We start from the raw sequence: 24112 nt of genomic DNA, 5'->3' as shown, positions 1-24112 counted from the left end.
AGCGTGCTGCACAGGTTTTCCTTCTACAGAGACATGGGAGAAATTAACACAGTTTTGGCTACCATCCTCCTTATAAACAACCTCTAACAACTTGTGGACATCAACAAACATGTGCTGGGGACGGTGGCTCATGCCTGTAGTCCCAGCACTTTGGGAGACTGAGGCGGGCAGATCACTTGACGCCAGGAGTTTGAGACCAGCCTGGCCAACGTGGCAAAACCCCATCTCTACTAAGAATATAAAAATTAGCCGGGCATGGTGGCACATGCCTGTAGTCTCAACTACTTGGAAGGCTGAAGCATGAGAATCGCTTGAACCTGGGAGGTGGAGGTTGCAGTGAGCCGAAGTGGCACCACTGCACTCTAGCCTGGGCGCAAGAGTGTGTCTCAAAAAAAAAAAAAATTAACCACTATATGACAATGGATTCTAAAGAACCACAAATTTGCCATATGTTTTAAAAAGCTATTCCTTGCATTGAACATTCACTGTTGGTAATGGATAAACCTCTACTTAAGAAAAACAGAGCTGACTACAGATACCTCATAGATGCAGGTATGTTAAAACAGACTAATAGTCACAGGCCTTCTTAGGTCAACAACTACAACATATTGTCTGTTAATTACCCATCAGGTTAGGCCATAAGCAGATTTCACTGGTAGGCCAACATTCAGGCTAGGAGGGAAGAAAAAAGGAATGGAAGGAAAATGCAAGAGAAAGGAGAAAGTATTAGGGAGTGAACATGGTAACACTAACTCTTTGAGGGCAACACAGTGTGGGGTCCCATAAGTGATCAACCCCTAACCAAAAAGCTCTAAAAATCTATAATACTTTCTTTTTTCTTTTCTTTTCTTTTTTTTTTTTTTTTTGAGACAGGGTCTCCTTCGGTCACCCAGGCTGGTGTGCATCAGTGGTAGGATCTCAGCTTACAGCAACCTCTGCCTCCAAGGCTCAAGCAATCCTCCCACCTCAGTCTCCAAAGAAGCTGGGACTACAGGGGTGCACCACCATGCCTGGCTACTTTTTGTATTTTTTGTAGAGATGGGGTTTCACCATGTTGCCCAGGCTGGTCTCGAACTCCTGGGCTCAAGCAATCCACCCACATTGACCTCCCTAAGTGCTGGGATCACAGGCGTGCACCATGATGCCTGGCCCTATAATATATTTTGCACGCTTAGCCTCAACTCTTCCAAAATAAATAATTCAGTGAAGGAGAATATATTCCAAAGATAAGCACTCCTTTTGTTGTCAAAACTATTAGCAGTTTACGAAAATATTTACGACGAGCATGATAACCTTTAAGAGTTCAGTAGTAACCTTCTTTTTATAAATTCAGCCAAGATATCTAACAATTCAATATAAACAAGCACCCTATTTTACTGCACTAATTTTTAAAAGCTTTTACTCTGTAATTACTTAACTTCTATATTAATAATAAAACATCCTCATTCCCATTTACTCTGAACCTCAGTACCAACTTTTCCTCAAATATTTACCTCCTAAAAAATCAAAACTTCATAAACAAATGGGTCCTTACCTTTCAAAAGAAATTTGCAATGAATTCCAGGGAGACTCATATAAAATGAACTGAAATTGAAATAAAATCCATTCCAGGAAAAAAAATCCGAAGACTTTCATAGCAAATCTATTCAAGTTCACATTTCTTCAACACTAATCCAAGTCTTAATAGTCACATCATTAATACTCTTAATACTCACATTTTTAACATTCTGCCACCAGCAACTACTACTGTTCAAATAAACTCTGGTTCACACACTGATGTCTGCTTCACACATCAACTTGCTTCTCCCACACTTGCACTTGCTTCCCACAGAGCTGTAATAATTTCTTACAAGTTTTACCAGGCTGTGTCCCAAAATAAAGAGAATGGATTCTTCCGTTCTGAGGATTTTTGATGTTTCTCCGCCAAATGAGGGAGGAGGCATTTGCACTCCAATAGTAGTTTCAAGACCCAACTATCATTTCCAAAACCCATCTCTACAACCCAGCCTAACACACACACACACACACACACACATTCTCTGCCTATTCTGCCAATGGACTCTGAATTGAGTGGCCTGAAGATTTCTCGTATCTGCCCTGCAAGTCTTCTTGCCCCTGCTGTGAAGTCTCAGAGCCTTAAATGAGGAACCATAACCCAGGATATTTATGGGTCTGTCTAGACACCATTATTTCTGAGCAGACGCCAAAGACAAGTGTAACAGCAGGCAACATGACACTTGTAAATTAAACCAAATGAGAGGATACAGTCAGTAATAAAAAGTTTTCATTTACAGTTTGTGGGGGGAAAGCCGTAGGAAAGACCCGTTCTTATGTTTCAGGTGGTATTTTGTATGTAAACCATATGGCAATAGGCAATTCTGAAAACCATGGAATTAAAGCCATCCAATATTAGGCAACAGGGCAATAAATAAATTCCCTCCTAAGACTTTAAAATATGAAACAAAACTCAGCAATCTGAGCAGGTTTGACCACTTGTTCAATTCTGTAGTGATAATTACTATGATTTGATTGAGATAAAAGCTATAAAACCTTGTACCAACTATGTTTTGTTTTTACTTTTTCACTGTCTTATTTTAATGTCAGAATAAATATGTATTGAAGTAGTAGTATACTGAGGTCGTTGGCAAAGCCTGGGTCCTGTCCTCTCGTTCTCCTCCCCAGACAGCATGAGTTTCACCACTTGCTCCAACTTCTCCACCAATTACTGGTCCCTGGGCTCCGTCCAGCCGCCCAGCTGGTCAACAGCGTGGCCAGAGCCTATGCACGTGCCAGGGGCTCTGGTTTCCAGATCTCCGTGTCCTGCTCCACCAGCTTCTGGGATGGCTTGGGGTCCCGGGGCCTGGCCGCAGGGATGGCTGGGGGCCTGGCAGGAATAGGAGGCATCCAGAACAAGAAGGAGACCATGCAAAGCCTGAAAGACCACCTGGCCTCCTACCTGGACAGACTGAGGAGCCTGGAGATCGAGAACTGGAGGCTGGAGAGCAAAATCTGGGAGCACCTGGAGAAGGGACCCCAGGTCAGAGACTGGGGGCCATTACTTCAAGATCATCGAGGACCTGAAGGCTCAGATCTTAGCAAATACTGTGGACAATGCCTGCATCGTTCTGCAGACTGACAATGCCCATCTTGCTGCTGATGACTTTAGAGTCAAGAATGAGACAGACTCTCAGGCGCCAGTCTGTGGAGAGCAGCATTACGGGCTCTGCAAGGTCACTGATGACACCAATGTCACTTGGCCACAGCTGGAGACAGAGATCAAGGCTCTCAAGGAGGAGCTGCTCTTCATGAAGAACCACAAAGATGAACTAAAAGGCCTACAAGCCCAGATTGCCAGCTCTGGGTTGACCATGGAGGTTGATGCCCCCAAATCTCAGGACCTCGCCACGATCATGGCAGACATCTGGGCCCAATATGACAAGCTGGCTCGGAAGAACCGAGAGGAGCTGGACAAGTGCTGGTCTGAGCGGACTGAGGAGAGCACCACAGTGGTCACCACCCAGTCCGCCCAGGTTGGAGCTGCTGAGATGACGCTCACAGAGCTGGGACGTACGGTCCAGTCCTTGGAGATCGACCTGGACTCCATGAAAAATCTGAAGGCCAGCTTGGAGAACAGCCTGAGGGACGTGGAGGCCCGGTACCCCCTGCAGATGGAGCAGCTCAACGGGATCCTGCTGCACCTGGCGTCAGGGCTGGCCCAGACCCAGGAAGAGGCGCAACACCAAGCCCGGGAGTGCGAGGCCCTGCTGAACACCAAGGTCAAGCTGGAGGCTAGGGTCACCACCTACCGCTGCCTGCTGGAAGACGGTGAGGACTTCAATCTTCAATCTTGGTGATGGACAGCAGCAACTCCATGCAAACCATTCAAAAGACCACCACCTGCCGCAAAGTGAGTGGCAAAGTGGTGTCTCAGTCCAACGACACTAAAGTTCTGAGACATTAAGCCAGCAGAAGCAGGGTACCCTTTGGGGAGCAGGAGGCCAATAAAAAGTTCAGCGGTTTAAAAAAAAAAAAAAAAAAAGGCTGGGTGCGGTGGCTCACACCTGTAATCCCAGCACTTTGGGAGGCCGAGGCGGGCGGATCACGAGGTCAGGAAATCAAGACCAACCTGGCTAACACGGTGAAACCCCATCTCTACTAAAAATACAAAAACAAAAAATTAGCTGGGCGTGGTGGCAGGCGCCTGTAGTCCCAAATAATCTGGAGACTGAGGCGGGAGAATGGCGTGAACCCGGGAGGCGGAGCTTGCAGTGAGCCGAGATTGTCCCACTGCACTCCAGCCTGGGTGACAGAGTGAGACTCCGTCTCAAAAAACAAAAAATAAAAAAAAGAGAGAGAAAAAGAAAAAAAAAAGTAGTATACTGAGAAAAATATGGGGCCAAGAAAACAAGGAGGATGAAAGTGAGTTGTGTTTTTGTATTTTTTAATGACTTTCAAAACAAGGTAAGAAAATTATAAGTGGCTCTTGTTTTACTCAATGTAATAGATCAATAACAATAGAATTAGTTCTAAATATTTTTTAAATACCATCATTCGTAATTACAAAAATTAAATGGTAAGCAATTATGAAATCAACAAAATGAAAATTTCAAAACCCAGCACTAGCAGGATGTGAGGAAAGTTGTAAACTTAAAGATTGATGATGCTGCTATAAGCTGATAGTTTTTCCAGGGAGCAATCTGGCCATATGTAACAAGATCTACAAGCAATTCTTGCCTCTAACCCACAGAACCTACCTTGGAAACTAAACCCTAATGAAGAACTCTCCAAGTAAAATAAATGTAATTTGTTCATCTATGTTTATAGTGATACTTTTTGTAATAGTTAAAATTGGGGAAAATCTGAGTATCAAGCCACAAGAGAATGATTAAGTAACCAATCGTGGTATAATAAAAGACGTTATTGGCCGGGCGCGGTGGCTCAAGCCTGTAATCCCAGCACTTTGGGAGGCCGAGGCGGGCGGATCAAGAGGTCAGGAGATCGAGACCATCCTGGCTAACACGGTGAAACCCCGTCTCTACTAAAAATACAAAAAATTAGCCGGGCATGGTGGTGGGTGCCTGTGGTCCCAGCTACTTGGGAGGCTGAGGCAGGAGAATGGCGTGAATGCGGGAGGCGGAGCTTGCAGTGAGCCAAGACCGCGCCACTGCTCTCCAGCCTGGGCAACAAAGCAAGACTCCGTCTCAAAAAAATAAATAAATAAATAAAAAGATGGAATTATTGATCCCGAATCTTTGCTCCCTTCCTATAAGATATCCCATCCAGTTCCCTGTGACTTGCCTGGGAATCATGTGGGATGAGTGGAAGTCCTCAACCCAGTGAGTCTTGGCTTGGTCATGTGATACACTTTGGCCAATGGGATGTGAAGAGACAACCTATTCGCCATCCCCTCGCACAACAGCTTTCAATGCCGTTACATGCTTCTCATTACACTACCACTCTTTGATGACAATAACTTGTCATCAAAACATGACAAGTTATATAGTAGCGGATATAGCAAACATATATTTGAAAAAAGGTCATGAAAAAGTAAATAAAAAATAGGTAGACACAAAAGATATCGATATAAGGCAAGCCAATGAGTACCAGAAATTAATTGAAAATGATATAATCATTTATAATTATTTTTGTCAATGAAGTATCTGTTTATACTCATCTGCACCTACATCTATATCGCCACATCTTTTCATTCTCATTTAGATGCTACCTCTTTATAAATATATTTTTCAACAATTCTGTACATACCATATTCATAACAGAAATATTTCTATCCAACACGCTTTGTCTGCTTCAATGACATAAAGATTAGTGAACACTTATCGCAAAAGTAAATCTAGTGCAAAGGTTATTATTCAACCTTTCACATGTACGATTTAGGGTTCAACAATTCTTTTGTCAGATTATAAAGAAGGCAACTGTAAAAAACAGACAAAAGCAAGAGTTAGAAGAAAGTGTTTGCTGGGCTGGGCATGGTGGCTCACACCTGTAATCCCAGAACTTTGGGAGGCTGAGGAGGGCAGATCACCTGATGTCAGAAATTGGAGACCAGCCTGGCCAATATAGTGAAACCCCATGTCTACTAAAAAATACAAAAATTAGCCAGGCCTGGTGGCACATGCCGGTAATCCCAGCTACTTAGGAGGTTGAGGCAGGATAATTGCTTGAACCTGGGGAGCGGAGGTTGCAGTGAGCCGAGATCATGCCATTGCACTCCAGTCTGGGCAACACAGCAAGACTCCATCTCAAAAAAAAAAAAAAAGGATTTGCTGAGATAATCCACTTCCTTGTCATCAAACATTGTGTGAAAGCAAGATCTCAAAGACCCTCACCTATATGAGGGTAAAGCTGTGTTACCACTGAATTTATCTTTATGACCTACATTAGAAATTCCATTGCATCTGTATGATTCAAGAATCACAAAAATGTTCACTATATCAATCTCACTCATAATTAATCTTAAAATAAATTCAACAGCAAAAAAAGTATTAATGTGAATCATTTTCACTATCATCTTCTATGCGATAGCAAGAAATGTAAAATGTGCATACTTTCAATAATAACAACAACAAAAAAAGGCCAGGTACAGTAGCTCACACCTATAATCCCAGAATTTTGGAAGGCCAAGGCGGGGGTGGGGTGGGGGTGGGGGAGATCACTTGGGGCCAGGAACTCGAGACCAGCCTGGGCAACATGATGAAACCCATAACTATGAAAAATAAAAAAATTTGGCACAGGATGTTGGCATACACCTATGGTCTTAGCTACTTAGGAGGCTGAGGTGGAAGGATTGCTTGAGCCCAGGAATTCAAGGTTGCAGTGAGCTATAATCACACCACTGCACTCCAGCCTGGGCAACAGAGCAAGACCTTGTCTTTAAAAAATTAATTAATTAGTTTGTTAAAAAATATTAAGAGGATTTATAGTATATCAATTGTAAAGATACTACAAATATTAGTTATTAAGACTACAAGTTAGCTGGGCATGGTGGCTCACACCTATAATCCCAGCACTTTGGAAGGCTGAGGCGGGAGGATCACTTGAGCCCAAGAGTTTGAGACCAGCTTGCGTAACCTAGTGATACCCTGTCTCTACAAAAAAATTAAAAATTAGCTGGGCATGGTAGCACATGCCTGTATTCCTAGCTACTCAGGAGGCTGAGGTAGGAGGATCTCAAGATCTTGTCTCAAAAAAATAAAAAAATACAGAAATTATGTATATATTATGAAGGAGTATATAAAATTACAAGTATAAAATTATGTCTACACATGAACATTAACTATTAGGTTGATGTCAAAGTAATTGTGGGTTTTGCCATTACTTTTAATTGCAAAAACTGTGATTACTTTTGCGCCAACCTATAAAAAACATCAAAAAATTTTTAAATAGCTGGTCATAGGTTTTTGGCTAAGTTTATACCAATTTTTTAAACATGTTGGTACACTGAGAGAAAAAAAGTCTAATATTTGTATTTACAAAATCTGTACTTGCTATGAAATATACCCACATCTCTCAGTTACAAAAGAATCTGGTATGCTTCAAGTTTCTAAAAACAATTTATTTTAAATATCTTTCTAATTAGGACAACCTTGAGTTAGTAAACGAAGCACATCCAGTTTGATTTTTATCATTTCCTGATAACTTGAGCTCATTCCTGGAACATCAATGGTTTTTACTATATTCCCTAGTTTAAAGATGATACCTTTCACTGCTAGGGAAAATAATGGGTACCCCCGGTAGATACTAATGAGCAGAAGGGCTGCTGCAGATCAGGTCTAGGTAATGTTTTCCTTTTTGCCTTTGAGAAGTGGTGATGAAGAGTGGATACAAGCACAAGCTCTGGATTCATGCCCAGATTTGACACTAGGCTCCATCATTCACTAGTATTTGCATGCCATGATGTTACATAGTAAACCAGTATTTATTTACTAGCTGTAGAATCTTGTGCAAGTTACTTAGCCTTTCTAAGCCCGAGTTGTCTCATCTATAATAGGCCAAAGATAGTGCTTACTTCACAGGGTTGCCGTAAGGATCAAGAAAGATAATCCACTGGACAAAGCACTTGCACACGGTAAGTACTATACTAACTAAATGCCAATTAATATCAGTCTCTCTCTGCTGGTCATCTAAGGTGTCATCAGGCTTACATTTTACCATCACCTATAACTACTTTTACTTTCTGTCTCTAACTACTTTTCCTCCAGTCCTCTTAAGCATCACTGAAGAACTAGGGCACCTAAGAGTAGTTTGATAACCATCTATGACGGTGCTGTCCAAAAGAAATATAATGTGATCCATAAATGCAAGCCACCTGTGTAATTGTCGATTCCCTTGTAGTCACATACAAAAGTAAATCAAGACAGGTGAAATTAATTTTGACAACAGATTTACCTCAATATACACAAAATATTATGTCAACATATAATAAATAAAAAATTATGAGATATTTTACTTTTTTTTTTATAACAAGTCTTCAAGGTCCCATGTGTATTTGACACTGACAGCAATATCCCAACTCAGACTAGCCACATTTCAAATGCTAAACAGCCACATGGGGCTAAAGGCTATGTTATTAGTTGCTGATTCTTTTCAAGATTATGACCACAGAAAAACATCTCCACTTTCGAAAACATCAAAATGCATTTATTAAACAAGCTGGTGGATAGACAAAAGGAAAGAATGAATGGAAGGAGGAAGGAACACATGTACTTGACCTACACAGACTTCTGAGCCTAACGTGGTGGTTAAGAACTTGGGCTGTGGAATCAGAGAGAACGGGTTCACGTGCCACTTACTCCACTTACTAGCTGTGAGAGCTGAGCAAATAACTTCTTTAATTCTCACATTTCTCAAGGATAAACTATAGATAAAAATAACATCTCTTTCATAACGTTGTTACAAGTTTAAAGGTTATAGCAGAAAGGGGGTTTCTATACATAAAGCTCTGCTGTATAAAAGGCCAAAGATAGGAGTGGGGAAAACTGATGAAGAGAATACTGAGCAAATTAGCTCGACATAAGTAAAGAGGCCATGGTGGAGAAAAGCTGTTCATATTATTTATATTCACAATGCCTGTTACGTGCCCAATTACACAAAACAATTTGAACAGAGGCAGCTATTAATAAAATAATTGCAATGGCATTTCTAAAGCTCTCAGTGGCTTACAACTCCCCAGCCTGCTTGCTTGCTTGCTTGCTTCTTGGCAGTATTCTAAGTAAGTAAGTGGGGGAGATGGAGGGCAGAAGGCCAGAATTTGCAGAACGAAGATTTTTCCATACTGTATATATTAATATTAACCACATTTTCTAGCCTCCATAAGCCAAATGGATATATCTGAATTTTTCTTTGAAGGATGAGATTCTCACAATGTCTCAAATTTAAACTGAACATTACTCTTCAATGTACTATAAAGACATTAAACTAAATGCCTACTGCTCTTTAAACTTTTCTTGAAAATTGATTTGCTGAATAATTCCTGATATTTTGCTTTGAATTTGCTCTTGTTATGCGCTACAAAACACAAAAGTCTAGCTATTTAAAAAATTAAAGTTAGTTCTGGTCTGCTAATGATGACTTTAAATGTTTAATCATTTTAACGATCCAAGTCACTACATGGTCTAAATTAGATGTTGAGTTTCTTAAAGACCACAAACATGTCTTCTCTATCCAGGTACCTTCTAAACCAAGATTTCTCCAGTAGGTATTCCATTTACTATTAGTGCCCTTCCATATTACAGGTGTTCTATAACATAGATTTTTTTAAAAGATTCTTACTAAAATGAATTTAGCTTTGAAACATTTTCATTTACTGCAAGACTTTTCAGAGCCTTTAATGTCAACACACACAGATTTCAAAGTACTGAGCTCAGTCACTATTATAGTTTTATCATCTACAAATGAGAAAAAAATGCAAACCAAGAACCAAACAATAAGGAGATAGCCTAATTGCCCCATGGAAATAGGTGGTCTTTGCACTTCTGGCCTGATGTGCTGCTCACTGTGCATTCTCTTTTATCATACCCAAAAAGATATTAATGTTGAATACATATACGGTAATTAATCTATCAGAATCCTCCAAACTAATTTATTCCAAAGGAATAATTTACTATTGTTTGAGCTAATTTATTCCAAAGGAAGGAAGGGAAGAAGGAGGAGGGAGGAGTGAGAGAGGGAATAAAGAAGAGGGAGGAGGGAAGAGAGGCGGAGGGAGGAAACCAGTTTGAATAACTACTAAATATTAGTGCATATTCACGGGCAAAGCTAAAATTCCTAAACACATTCATAAGGATGAAGGGGCACAAAGTACACACTCATACCTAACCTGGCACTCAGAAAACGTGCCTCATTTTAGGAACAACCAAACAGCTGCTCAGCAGAAGCACTGCACAAATCATCCTCCCCAGCCTTTATTTTTAGACACTTCTTAGGTAAAACAATAATTTTCTAAAGAATATAATTAAGACTGGTAGATGTCATTTCATTATTTTGGAGTTTTAATTTGTTTCACATCAGTCCCATTTTTCCCCTCATAAATCACATAATTATATAATATTCCATAAGAAATTCCTTACCTTTGAATAAAAGAATGTATATGATCTTTTAAAAATGTACTGATTTAAAAAGCACAATCCACCCAGGATGTTAGTCATTATAACCCACGGATTTAAACACACAGGGAGTGTAAAAGTCAGCCCCATTTTTCAAATGATAAATTGAAGACTTGCTTATGTGTCAAAAAATGTGTACCTTCATCATTTAAAGCACATTTTACAAAATGTATAATGCAAAAGAATAGGCCTAATAGATCACAGTATTTCCTGGGCAGAAGGGAATGCTAATTGCCTCCTGGAGTCTTAAATGAAACCTAATTGCTGGCTTGAGCTGTCACCACTGACCCTAGAAACAGACTGGTGCACCCTTCATAAACCTAATACGGCATAATCCTCCTTTATTATGGTTATTACAGCTCTTCAGTGGGACACATCTGCCACAAAAATAAACTGCAGCTTCTCCTCTAAATGGAGGTGTCACTTCTCCACCCCAGAGCAAGCAGCGCTGATGGCAGAAATCACTCTGTACAAGTGGTACCACTTCGCAGCCTAGAGCTACTTCCCAACTGGGACTCACACACGTCCACAGATACTACTACAGCAACCATGAAGCTACTCCACGGTGATGGGGGAAAAGAGAGGACGAGGAGCGTGAACAGCTATTTATTTATTTAAAAAAAAAAATCCACCACCATAAAGCAAATGGGAAAAGCAGAAGAAGAGTATCTAATACAAATCATGGGTTTGAGCTAAGAAATCCATGTGTAAATCCATTAGATTTACAAACAAAATTTCAGATATTGAACCCAAGAAATATTCCTTTCAATTTGTTTTGAAGTTTTTTTGGACACACTCTTAAAAAAATTACTTCAATTAGAAACATTTCTCTTACATCTATTACTCATCAATTCCCTAAACATTTATTGAACATGTACTCTGCATCAGATGCCATAAACCCAAGTATAAATAAATTACAAAATATGTCTCCAAAGGTGTGAAAATAAGCAAACAGTACAGTATTATAGGAAGGCAGAGAAGATGGCAATGATAATATAACTATTATTAGGGATATTATTATCCCTAATAATAAAAAGGGAACATCAGATAAAACCTCCAAAAAGGACATACAAATCATATACACATTAAAGAATCAGAAAGAGATTATGTGATCAGATGTAAAAAAGAATTGCAGTGGGGGCAGGAAGTAACAACAACAGCATAAGTCAAAGCAACAAGGTTTCAACCCTGAGAAATGTTTGGAGAAGGTTCACAGGGAGCCAAGAGATGTTTAGGGGAGAGGCCAGACAAGGCTAGGAAGTTAGGTGTGATCAAGAGCTATGCAGAGCCCTGACTGTGTTCACACCTGATCTCACCTGCCCTTCCCTCCCACATCCCTGAGTATGAGAGATTGAGAGTTGAGGGGTTAGTTTCTTGATCTTGTCCAAATTTAGTGAAATGTGGAAGTCAACCAGGCCAATGACGGAATTAAATGTAAACTCCAAGAGGGCTTTCGCAGGCCACAGGGTTCCAGGGACTTGGGTAACAGATGTTATTCTTAGCTCATCTGTTAGGTGATGGTGATTTACCTGTCCATTTCCTACCCAAAAGCCCATCAGAAAGCATTATTTAGAGAAAACCACTTTACATTGTTGTTAAACTCCTGATTGCTGCTCTTAAGAATATATACATATGTATTCATGGGAACATTTTTTCTCAATATTTGTATGATTCGCTTATTGTATTGTGCTGAGTGAGCTCCTGTGTGCTTCAGACAAAAATAAATGAGACTTTCTGTTTACATTTTAAAAAAAAAGCTATGCAGAGCCTTGAGTGCTCTGCTAGAGAGTGTGTACTTTAATCATAAGCAGTTTTTAAATGAAATATTTTAGAAGGGAGAATGTAATAAACACACGTTTCCATCACTCAGCTTAGGAAACAAAACAGTATCACATGTCTGTCCTCACCTCCACCCCTGCTCACCATACCCTGTCTTTTGTGTTTATCCTTCTGGTATTTCCTTATACCTTTACTACATACACACACATATATATGTATGTATGTTATATGTACACACATAGTATGTATGTTATATGTACACACACATATAGTATGCATGTATATATGTAGTAAAGGTATAAAGAAAATGTGTATGTGTGTGCCTGTGTATATGTGTAAACAATATATGGTGGCAAGAAAGATTTTAAGCAGGAGAGCGAAAATATCAGACATATCTTAGAAAAGACTCTAGCATAGAAGGGAGACTGGTGCCCGCACCAAGAGAGGGGACAGCATACACAAAGTGGTGCCACAACAGGTGTCTGTCATAATGATGCAGGGGGGGCAGCCTCAGCCTCACAGGGCATTCTTGGGCAAGGGGCAGGCAGACCTGCATGGACAGTTACAGGCAGGGACGTGGGGGAGTGAAGCAGTGGCAGTTCCCAGGCAGCTGACAGGCCAGTGAGGGGGTGAGGCAGGTTAACCAGGACACAGAGCACAGTGAGGTCAATGCCAAGGCCAGAATGGCAAGAGGGCTTGACCCAGAGAGAGATTAGGGAAGGCTGCCCAGAGAAAGTGGTATTGAAGGAGGGCTTGGAGGGATGGTTTTGACAGGCAATGATGAGTGTTAGGATTTTTAGGCAAGGAAACAGCACAACATTAGGTGGAAAATGACTGGGCCTGTTCAGGAAACACCTGCAGTTTGGCATAACCCTGAGGAATAGTGGGACATAAATCTGAAGAAATCAGACGCCCACCTGGGAATCATTTGGGGAGAACCTTAAACATCAAGCTGAAGTATATACGTAATTCATGACAAATTCACTTTCATGACCATGAAATCTGCCTTAATCCCGTTGACTTAGGAGCTAAAATAACGGTGAGAGCCAAGCTTGTGATTTGGGGGGGAATATCAATGATATCACTGCTGCTTATTATAGTTCTATAAGTAGAACAGGCTGTCTTGGATATGCGTGAGCTGGCAAATCTGCCTTGACATGGTGTCATAGGGTCTCTCCATCTTTCTCTCACTGTAAAAACTAGTAACTTTGAGTTTGAATAATGGGGGATTCTGCCTTTTTCTCTTTTCTGTATGATACAAAAGACAATAATGCATAGGACGGAAACTAAGCATATTCTAATCAGTAAATCCAAACCTGAAAGGTTTATATCTTAACCCTGAGATGTTCCTCCTTCCTAACCCTTCAGTGATATTTATTCTCCCATGATCCACAACATTTCCTAGACTTGAAAATGAGAGGAAAAATTACCATGTTTTTTAAGTATCCAAGTATAGCAAAATATTAAGAACCATAGTATGAGTAACTTCAGAAAATAGCTTAAAAATGGAATTTGTCTCCTCAAATGAACAAAGATAATAAGATATGTATAACACATACTGATACCTGTTTAATTTTTAAAAATTACATATAGTCATTAACAAGATGTAATTTTCCCAGAGCATAGTAATTATTTATCAAAGAATAAATAATAAATTACAAACTAGGGTGAGCTCTTATCCCTCAGGTCAGCATTTCAGAAATGCATTCATTCACTGATTCTATAACACGTTTTTTTTTTTTTTTAGATGGAGTCTCGCTCTGTCTCCCAGGCTGGTGTGCAGTGGTGCCATCTCAGCTCACTGCAACCTCCGCCTCCTGGGTTCAAGTGATTCTCCTGAGTAGCTGGGACTACAGGTGCACGCCACCATGCCCAGCTAATTTTTGTATTTTTAGTAGAGACGGGGGTTATTACTATGTTGGCCAGGATGGTCTCGATCTCTTGACCTCATTATCCCCTTGCCTCAGCCTCCCAAAATCCTGGGATTACAGGCGTGAGCCACTGCGCCCGGCCACACTTTTAAAAAATAATCAACTCCAATTCATTATCTGCAAAATGGCAACACCATCGTCATCACGGCTATGGCTACCCAACCTCCACCTAAGATGAACTGAATAAGATCCCTACCAGAGAGGCTTGTAACTTAGTAGAGGAGATAGGAAGGTAAACAAGCATAATATGGTTAACTTACTAATGCTGGTAATTTCAAAGTGCTATGGGACTATAAAGAAAAGAATGGGCTGGGCACAGGGGCCCACGCCTGGAATCCCAATACTTTGGGAAGCGGAAGTAGGAGGATCGCTTGAGCCCAGGAGTTCAGGACCAGCCTGGGTTTGAACATAGGGAGACTCCATCTGTACAAAAATTTTTTAAAAATTAGCCAGGCAAGGTGGCTGGCACCTGTGGTCCAAGCTACTTGAGAGGCTGAGGTAGAAGGATCACTTAAATCCAGGAGGTCAAGGTACAGTAAGCCATGATCACCCCACTGCACTCCAGCCTTGGTGACAGGGTAAAACCCTGTCAAAGAAAGAAGGAAAAGAAAAGAATGAGAAAGAAAAGAAAGGCTGGGCTCAGTGGCTCACGCCTGTAATCCCAACCCTTTGGGAGGCCAAGGTGGGAGGATCACCTGAGGTCAGGAGTTCGAGACCAGCCTGGCCAACACAGCAAAACCCCATCTCTACTAAAAATTAAAAAATTAGCCAGGTGTGGTGGCTGTGTGCCTGTAATCCCAGCTACTCAGGAGGCTGAGGTAGGAGAATCGCTTGAACCTGGGAGGTGGAGGTTGCAGTGAGCCGAGATAGCACCACTGCACTCCAGCCTGGGAGACAGAGCGAGACTCCATCTCAAAACGAGAAAGAAAAAAAAGAAAGGAACAGAAGAAAGAGACAGAGAGAAAAATGAGGAGGGAAGAGGAGGTAAGAGAGAAAAAAGAGGAGGGAAGAGGAGGTGAGAGAGAAAAAAGAGGAGGGAAGGGGAGGTGAGAAAGAGAAAAGAAAGGAACGGAAAGGAAGGCTTCAGTGGGAAGGAGCAGAGTGAAGGTGGAGCCTTAGTTGACCACAAAGAGGTTAAGCAGGCAGGAAGGGGTAAGACCACTCTGGGTCTGAATGTAACAAAGGAGAAGAGAATTAAACACCACTAAGTGTTAGGGGCGCTAGCACAGATAGAGAGAAAGAGCAGCAGATGGGTATGAGAAGATAGGAATCCATATCATAAGGGGAAAAACAAGTGAAAGACTTTAAATAGTACTCAAAAAAGTAAAATCTTCAAAAATTTGTGACCAAAAACCCTTTCTGCAGCGCTGAAAGAGTAAAAATAATTTTCTGCTGCTATAACAGAATATCACAGATTAGGTAATTTATAAAGAGCAGAAGTTTATTTGGCTCACAGTTCTGGAGGCTGGAAAAGTCCAAAAGCATGGTGCTGGTATTTGGCCAGGGTCATCCCACGGTGCAAAGGTGGAAGGCAGAGGCAAGCACAGAACATGGAGAAAGGCACCAGGGGCCAGACTCCCTTTATCACAATCTACTCTTGAGATAACCAATCTGACATTAATCCCTTCATGAAGGCTCCTCCTAATCACCTCGTAAAGGTCCCACCTTTTAACACTGTTTACAATGGCAATCAAATTTTACCATGAGTTTTGGAGGGGACATTCAAACCACAGCAATGCTCTTGGAACAATCTCAAGAGGCCAGTAAGGATGGAGGGAAAGGAGCAAATGGAAAATACTTTTACAGACTCAAACTCGAAGGGACCTAATGACTGATGGGATTTGTTACTGGGGTTTGAGAAAGGGATTGAGGGTGCTAAGAATGACAGGTTGAAGAAAACTCCAAATGCCTGGCTTGAGCAGCTAACTCAATAGATAGCAATGTCACTGAGATAGGTAATTTGGAAGCAGCACATTTTGTGACAAGAAACTGGAGAGTTCAAGTTGGGACAGGTAGGATGTGGCATGTATAGCAGACACTCAGATGGATCTAAGCACCAGATAAACCCAACTGTTTGGTAGCAAGCAGAGAGGTCTGGACTGGAGATGATAGCCAAGGAGATCCAGTAACATGGAAACATCTAATTAGTGCTTTACATGAACCTGGCTAGGGATACGAGGCCATTAACCAAGCCTCTCTGCAGCTCTAAAGCAACCAGGAATGGAATCATTCAAACTGGTGCAGTGAAAAAGTGACCACCATACCAAGCCTGAGGAACAGGGATGGGTGAACCAAGCAAGACTTCTTAGCTCAGTGCTTCTCAAAATGCAGTTGGTCAGGACCAAGAGCATCACCCAGGAGCTCTTTGGAAATGGAAATTCTCAGGCCTACCTTAAACGTGCTGAATCCAGAAACCGAGGGAGGCATGGGGAACGGCAACCTTTGTTTAAGAAGCCCTGCAGGTGATGCTCACTGGAGGTTGACAATCTACTGCCTTGGCTAATGCCCCAATTACTTGAGGAATGTAGTGTGAACAAATTAACCCCCAGAGGTGAATTTCCAAAGACACAAGGAAATTAAGTAGAAATAAAGTACACATTTCATACGAAAATATGCATTAGGAACTGTGGCTAATTTTCAACTGTGAGTAATGTTTCCCTGTGAACGCAAAACTTGTAAGGCAAAGTAGATCAAGTCAGTGGCCCACATGGTACGGCTTCCTAACTTAGAAATACAGTTCAGCACTAAAATCTCAAACAATCTAAACGTGAAGAGGATATTTTTCTACTTAGAGACGATGCTACATCACCAAAGGATCCCTTTCTCATTTTCTCACCAGACTCCTCCCTATTGACCAACATAAAGCATTTATGGGATGGCCAGCCAGGGTTACGGCTCTCTGGATATGCAGTAGTCCTCTGGGTCAAACTAATTGACCAGGCTCAGGATGAAACTCTTGACCTGGGCCTAATTTAGCCCCTAAGGAAACTAAGCTAAATCAACTACATATCAAATTTTACATGTAAGGTTGATCTAAGAATGGCTATGAAATGTTTTTTCCAATTGCAAGGATCCTGAAGAAAATCAAACAAAAGCTTGAGAGGGGAAGAAAAGTCAAGAAACACAGAACCAACAGGAAAAAGGAAAGGAAAGTAAAACAATGTTAATATGTCATTTATAACCCAACCTAGAGCCAGAACTACCCTTATCACACAAAAAGGCACTTAGTCACTATTACCTTTTACACAGCTACTCTGTGTCCTTCATCCACAAGCATTGCATCATATCCTTTAATTCAGAATTATAAATAATTATAAGATTATTTATGTTCATAATCAGCATGCATGCAATATATGGCAAAGGCACTGCTGGTCTGGGCAAGATACATTTCCTCTCCCCTCCTATTACAAAAATCCAGGTCAGGCCTGCATTTTCCTGGGCTCTCTTCCCGATTCCCCAAAGGGGTAGGATACCTTCATATGATCTCCAGGCCTGCATGCAATCCTGCAGAAAAGATGTAACCAATTCTTTGCCATCCTGTTTCAAGAACACACGCTGCATACCTGCCCTTTTTTCTAACATTGTTCTAACATTGTTCATTCCTTCTAACATTCCCTTCCGCTTTGAGGTTGATATGAAGATCTATGATTTAACGTTTGTCAAATACTCTAGGCTTCTCAGATGAAAGACAACATTAAAGTTCAAATAACCAGTGGCTGGCATTACACTAGAAGTGTTGCAGTTTACTCTTTATATTTGGGCTTCAAAAAGGGAAATCAAGGCTGCAAAGATACAGCAGCTAGCTTCTGTACTCTAGTTAAAGGCAGACAGAGTTATCCTAACATTCTTTAATTAACTAGATTTCAACATTAGAAATACAAGGATCCTTATATAAAACACTGGACCATCATTACAGTAAGAAGTATACAAGGAAAAGGATCTTGTTCTCTGCCCTTCTAATCTCTCAGTGGCTTTCCCTCTTCAAACTTCTCTACTGCCTGGTCCCCCACCTCTCAATTTCCTCTTGTAGGAGGAGCCACATGGCAGCTGCCAGCCAACATGTTTGTTTTGAGCCAATAGACTGAAAAAAAAAAAAAAAGTCAAAAACAAAGCTTTATGTGTATGTTGGCACACATGTGAATTCAGGCTGCTGAAAAAAATCACACACAAAGAGCACATTCATGGCCACATACAAGTCCTTGAACATATAAATAGCCATCCTTGACCTATTCTGTGTGAGGTACTGTTATACAGCATGACACTGAATTCTCCATACATATCCTGAGAGACCAAATGTTACCAGATCCATTTTGCAGATGAAGAAACTGAGGCTCAGAAGGGCTATGACGTTCATCCAACATCACACAGCTAAAAAATGGCAGCGCTAGAATTCCAACCTAGCTATATTTCAAACTCCCAAACCTGGACCGCCTGCTCCAGCACACTGACAGCCAGGAAAAGCTACAGAATTTGCCACACATACCCCTTGGACCACTCAATAAGCCCTCCATGGGACGCATACAGAGGAAGCGTAAATTAAATCAATTTAAATCCGTAAGGGGAGATCCAAAAGCGTATTTTAACATTAACTTGAACCTCCTCCCTACCAAAGCTTTCGTGTTTGTTTTCCCTCATTCCTTAATTGGCTAATTCAGTATTTCATCTTATCTTTCTCATGCCTTATCTCTAACAAAGCTCACAGCACTGTTATGAGGCTTAAAATGAATTTTTTAAAAACACAGCATTTGGTGACTAAGTAATGAAGCTCAAATGCAAGAATTTGATGAAATCCTTGTTCAAAAATAACAAGAATATGGAACCCAGGGGGGCTATAATATGTAATCAAAGGGTTGATGTTTGCTTCCCCGGAGCAAATTTAAACCTCTAATAAGGAAGGAAGTCACTGGAAAATAAAAAATCCTCATAGTTCTTGACACTTAGCCCATCCGTTCAGGGCAAATAAGAATTATTCTAAAAATTCTGATTTTTCTCTGAATTCCTTATGGTGCTTCCCTATTAAAAGTCTAACTGTCCTTTCTATTACAGCTACCAGCATGACACAGTATGCACAAACCTGAATAACTCAAGTGTTAATAATAATTACATGTTTAAGCCAATGATGGAAACTGGGCAAATGCCTGGGATTAGTGGGAGTGGGCTTCTCTTCAGCCATTTCTCTCATGCAGGTCCCTACACCTTCAGGAAAACTTCTGTGAAGGGGCTGTTCCTGAGATAAGAAAAGATGCTGGTAGAGGGGCTTGGATAAACACCCAAAGTTGTAGGAAGTCAGTGTGTTCTTCCCACTCTGATGTACTGGCCTGAGGTCACCAAAAGCTGGATGTCTGCCACTTCAGCCAGGACTCAGCCACTATGAACAATACTACAACACCACTTCAGTCCAGTGAAGAGACACCCTTGAAAGGCAAACCACGTACAGAATGCTACTGCATTGTAAGAAACTTTTCTAGGCAGGATTTGCTGAATCCTGGGCCATTAGGCTACAAAAATGTGCAAGATAGTGTTTTCTATTTTCATAAAGTTTCAGAGAAAAGAACGACTTTAGCACAACTGTGCTAAAGCAATAGTAATGACTTAAAAGCAGAGAAAAGTATAACAAACTTAGTGACATACAGATGAACGAATTTTGCACCTCATGGCCACCCATTCAGACTGGGCAAAAAGGGCATCATGCCATTCAGCTCCCGCTCATTAAGGCTGTCATTCCTATGGCACAAGCTTCAACCTCATCACCAAACAATTAGCTAACTTTATAATACAAGGTCCGTAATGCTGCGGTATTACCACACCTACGGCTGTCAAACAGCCTTTTTAAAAAAGGAATCATTGCTTGAATGTGGGGGACAAAAAAGAAGAATCAATACCATTTTAATGAAACCGAGCATGGGCCAATTAAAATGTAGATGATCATACAACAGCTGCTTGTGGTAAAACAGCAGCAGGCATGGAGGTGTATCCAATTAGGGAGGCCTTGGCTCCTCTGTAAGCTACTTGTGGTTCCCATAAGTGGCTAACGTGCTTCTAGATTTATTTCTGATATTGGGGGTGGAGGGAATGCTATCCCAGCAACACTGCACCAACATGGCCATAAATGCCCCTCGGGCCCCCAGATGGCTAGGGAAACTTTCTATCCTTCTTGTGTTCACTCTGCACGAGCTGTTTCCTCTGCCTGGAATACACCCTCCAGAGGAGCACAACCTCTATCCTCTAAGTGCAGTGCACCCTTCACCAGGACCAAGCTCGCCTCAGACTCTCACAGAACCCCTCTTCCATGCATTATCATTCTTCACCGGCCTTCAAGTTTCCTCCACTAGGCTGCAGACTCCTGCCCTGTGATCTCATTTAGCATCTTTCTATCCTCTGTTCCTAGCAGAGTAGAAGCTGGGTTTGTTGGATGAATGAGTAAACTAATCCATTTCAAGAAGTTAACACATTGGTGGAAACTCTGTAACTGCCCGCACCTGCAGTCTAGAGATTCCTCACCTTCACAAAGAACCTGCGACAGCCAGTCCCTAGACTTAAGCGGAAACCCCACAATTTCTGAAATTGTAGGTGGGGATGAGAAGGTTGGAGAACAAGAACCCAAGGAAGTGAGAGGGAAAGGGAGATAGGGGCAGCGTTACCTCACTGCTCTCTCCAAACGAAAAGGTGTAAACCCCATTTACAAGTATTCAAACCTGAGATCTGGGGGTCACGTGGGGAAGGAGAGGCTGTTAATACCTACAACTTTGAAAGTTTGAGGTGGAGACCTGATCTGAAATTGTTTGGCCACAGCTTTTTTTCTACGAGCCAGCTCGACCACCCAAGTAGGAGCCTCGACGCCCAGGAGTTCGGTGGCACCACTGGGGCCTAGTGAGAGGGCAGGAAAACTCCGCTCCCCTCAAGATTCCTTCCCGGTGGTGGTGGGGTGTGATTGGGGGCGTCGGGCAGCTGCATCCCCCTACCGCTGCAGCGACCGCGACGTCGTTCGTCTTTCATCCTCTAGCCCCCAAGGTCTAGGTATCTCCAGTTGCCCTTCCGAGGCCCTCTCTCGTTCCCAAAACGCAGAAGGGAATGGAGAGAGGGGACCAGGGTGTGGGTTTAACCACAAACTCCCCAGACTGCGCTCACCTTCCAGCTCGCTCCCGGGACAAGCTTTGCGCCTCACCGCGGGCAGCTCCCACCGCGAGATAACACCCCTGCGGCCCGGCCACCCCGCGCCCCAGGCTGCCCTGCCAGGCGTCCCGGGCCGCCAATCGCAAGTTGGCGTTGCCAGCGTCTGCCCAAGTCATCTGCAGGGCGCCCGGAGCGCCAAGGCGGCCTCCAACCTCGGGCCCAACTCCCGGCTTGGACGGGGCTTACCTGCTTACATGGCCCCCGTGGCGCCCCGGAGTCCCGCGCGGAAAGACTGTCCTTCGCGGCGGCGGAGCCCCGATTCCCCACGGAATTGATTCCAGTGACTGGCGGAGGAGGGGCGAAGGGAAGGAGCCGCAGGAGGCGAAAGGGGAGGGAGGTTTCCGCCGCGATCCCGGCGCGAGAGTCCGAGCAGAGGCGCACCGGGGGAGAAAAGGAGAAAAACCTAAGCACGGGGCTGTCCCGCCCGAGGAGGCCGGGGAGGATGGCTCAGCTGGGAGGGGAAGGAGCGCCAGTGGCCACTTGATGTCTGTCTAGGGCTCCCCGAGGACCTGAGCCAGGAGAGCAGGCGGCTGAGCCCGGAGAAGCACAGCAACCTGCCCCCGAGTCTGCGCCCGCTGCGCTCACTCCGCCGAGAAAAAGTTGGAAAGAACTTTGAGGGGCCGGGAGAGCCAGAGCGGCAGGAAATGCGAGCGGCCGGGAGAGGAGGGAGGAAGGGGCCGTGCGAGTGGGAGGGGACGGAGCAGGCGCCGGCGGCCGCGGCTCCCCCACCCCAGAGCCGGGCTCCGCGGCGCTGGGGGCCGGGAGGCGGAGGGAGCGCGGGGCGCGCGGCCGGGGGCGGGGAGGAATGCGGCCCGGGAGGGCGCGCGCCGGGGGCGCCGCGGGCGCGCGCTGAAACGTGGAGCCCCAGCTCCCGAGCTCCCGAGCTGGAGGCGCGCCGTCCTTGGGGACGTCACAGCGCTGGAATCCGAGGAATGCCGGGCTGCAGGAGCTCCTTCTGCAGGCCCGGAGAAGTCGCACACTTTTAATGGGGTAGTTTTGGAAAATGTTTTAAAAGGTGGGGGCCGAGGACGGAGGACCGGATGAAACTCCCTGGAGTAAGAGACGTGGAAGTGGAGAGAGCAAGGCGACCGCAGCCACCCCAACCCTGGGCTGCTCCCGCCGTTGGGGAGAAAGAGGCAAGGAAAGGAAGAGCCCACCTAGACTTCCGAGGACCGCAGAGACGGGGCGGCGGCAGGAACTTGCTCACCCCGACCTACATTCAGGATAGTCCACCTTATATTGGGGAACCCTCCAAGCAGGACGTTTCATGCAGCCACCCCACAGGGGAAAACAGACCGGGAGAAAGTAAGGTGGCCTCACCAAGTAGGCAATCTCAGAGATCTCTCCCTAGAACCTCTGGGTACTAGACCCGGTGTCTTAGCCTTCTCTCCCTGCCCCCTCCTGCCCCGTAGGAATGATAAAAAGCAGCCTGTGTGCTGAGAGTTGGAAAATGTCGTTTTCCCGGTTTGTTCCATGCCACAGAATCGCCCCACCCTGCCTGGGTAGGCACTGGGAGGGAACTTCCTTAGCACTTTCGGAGGTGGAGTTAATGAGACGCAGCTGGTATGATGGAAAAAGCTCGGAGCCAGGCGACTGAACCTGGGTTTTAGGCCCTGCCCGATTGGATAACTGAGGAGTATCCCAGCCCCTGAGATCCTAGGTTTCTGTAGCTGCAAAATTAAATAATTTGTCTAGATTTCTGTGGTCCTTTGCATTGCTACAAACATGTCTTGGGATTTATCTCGGTAAGATTCCAGTCCTTTGTTGAAAAGGGACCTTGAAGTCGTTGGCACACAATGTATTGTCCCAAATCACTTCAGTGTCCGGCAACTCATGCAAAAATTCCTGGCCTCTTGGGGAAGAGAACTGGAAACCAAAAAGCGCGGTGGCTCACACCTGTAATCCCAGCACTTTGGGAAGCCAAGGCTGGGGGATTGGCTGAGCTCAGAAGTTCGACACCAGCCCGGGCAACACGGTGAAACCCCGTCTCTACCAAAATTCAAAAAATGTTTCGGGGGTGGCGGGGTGCGCCTGTAGTCCCAGCTACTCGGGGGCTGAGGCAGGTTAATTGCTTGAACTTGGGAGGCGGAGGTTGCAGTGAGCCGAGATCGCGCCACTGCACTCCAGCCTGGGCTACAGGGCCAGACTCCATCTCAAAAAAATAAAATAAAATAAATAAATCCGTAGTGACTCTGATTTTCTTCGAGCATCTGCCAATCTCTAGAACTGTAAATTAGAGAAAACGCCGAGTGCAATGCAAAAGTGATGGAAAGAAAAGGTTGAAGGGAAATCAACTTTCTCACATTTTAAAGGAAATAGCTGTACAGACGTGCTGGGTTTCCAAAGAAAACATTAGGCAGTGCCTGACTGTGTTCCAGAAAGTGTGGAAAGCACTCCCCCATTCCTAGATGAGGAAAGTGAGGCATGAAGAAATTACCTGTCTCACTGAGGGTCATACAACTAGGAAGATATGATCAGGGCCCTAGTCTGTCAGGCCTAAAGTGCATGCTCTTCATCTCTTTGAAATTGGACCCAAACAGGATTAGGATTAAAGATAAGAAAATGCCTTCAGGATCTCAATGTAAAACTCTGGCTTTTGCTCTTTCC

At 43.5% G+C, this 24112-nt stretch overlaps 1 protein-coding gene across 1 annotated transcript in view; it reads right to left on the bottom strand.

Moving 5' to 3' along the window:
* PTPN14 (protein tyrosine phosphatase non-receptor type 14) overlaps positions 1 to 22283 on the bottom strand; it is a 201730-nt gene extending 179447 nt beyond the window's left edge. The window contains exon 1 of the mRNA XM_054658780.2: positions 21692 to 22283. The gene's annotated coding sequence lies outside the window, so the exon portion shown is untranslated. The remainder of the gene's footprint in view (positions 1 to 21691) is intronic.
* Between the last annotated feature and the right edge of the window lie 1829 nt (positions 22284 to 24112).

Source organism: Pan troglodytes, chromosome 1 (assembly GCF_028858775.2).
Source record: "Pan troglodytes isolate AG18354 chromosome 1, NHGRI_mPanTro3-v2.0_pri, whole genome shotgun sequence".
Lineage (NCBI taxonomy): Eukaryota > Metazoa > Chordata > Mammalia > Primates > Hominidae > Pan > Pan troglodytes.
Note: the sequence above shows the minus strand (reverse complement) of the source record. Positions and strands in the feature narration are given on the sequence as shown.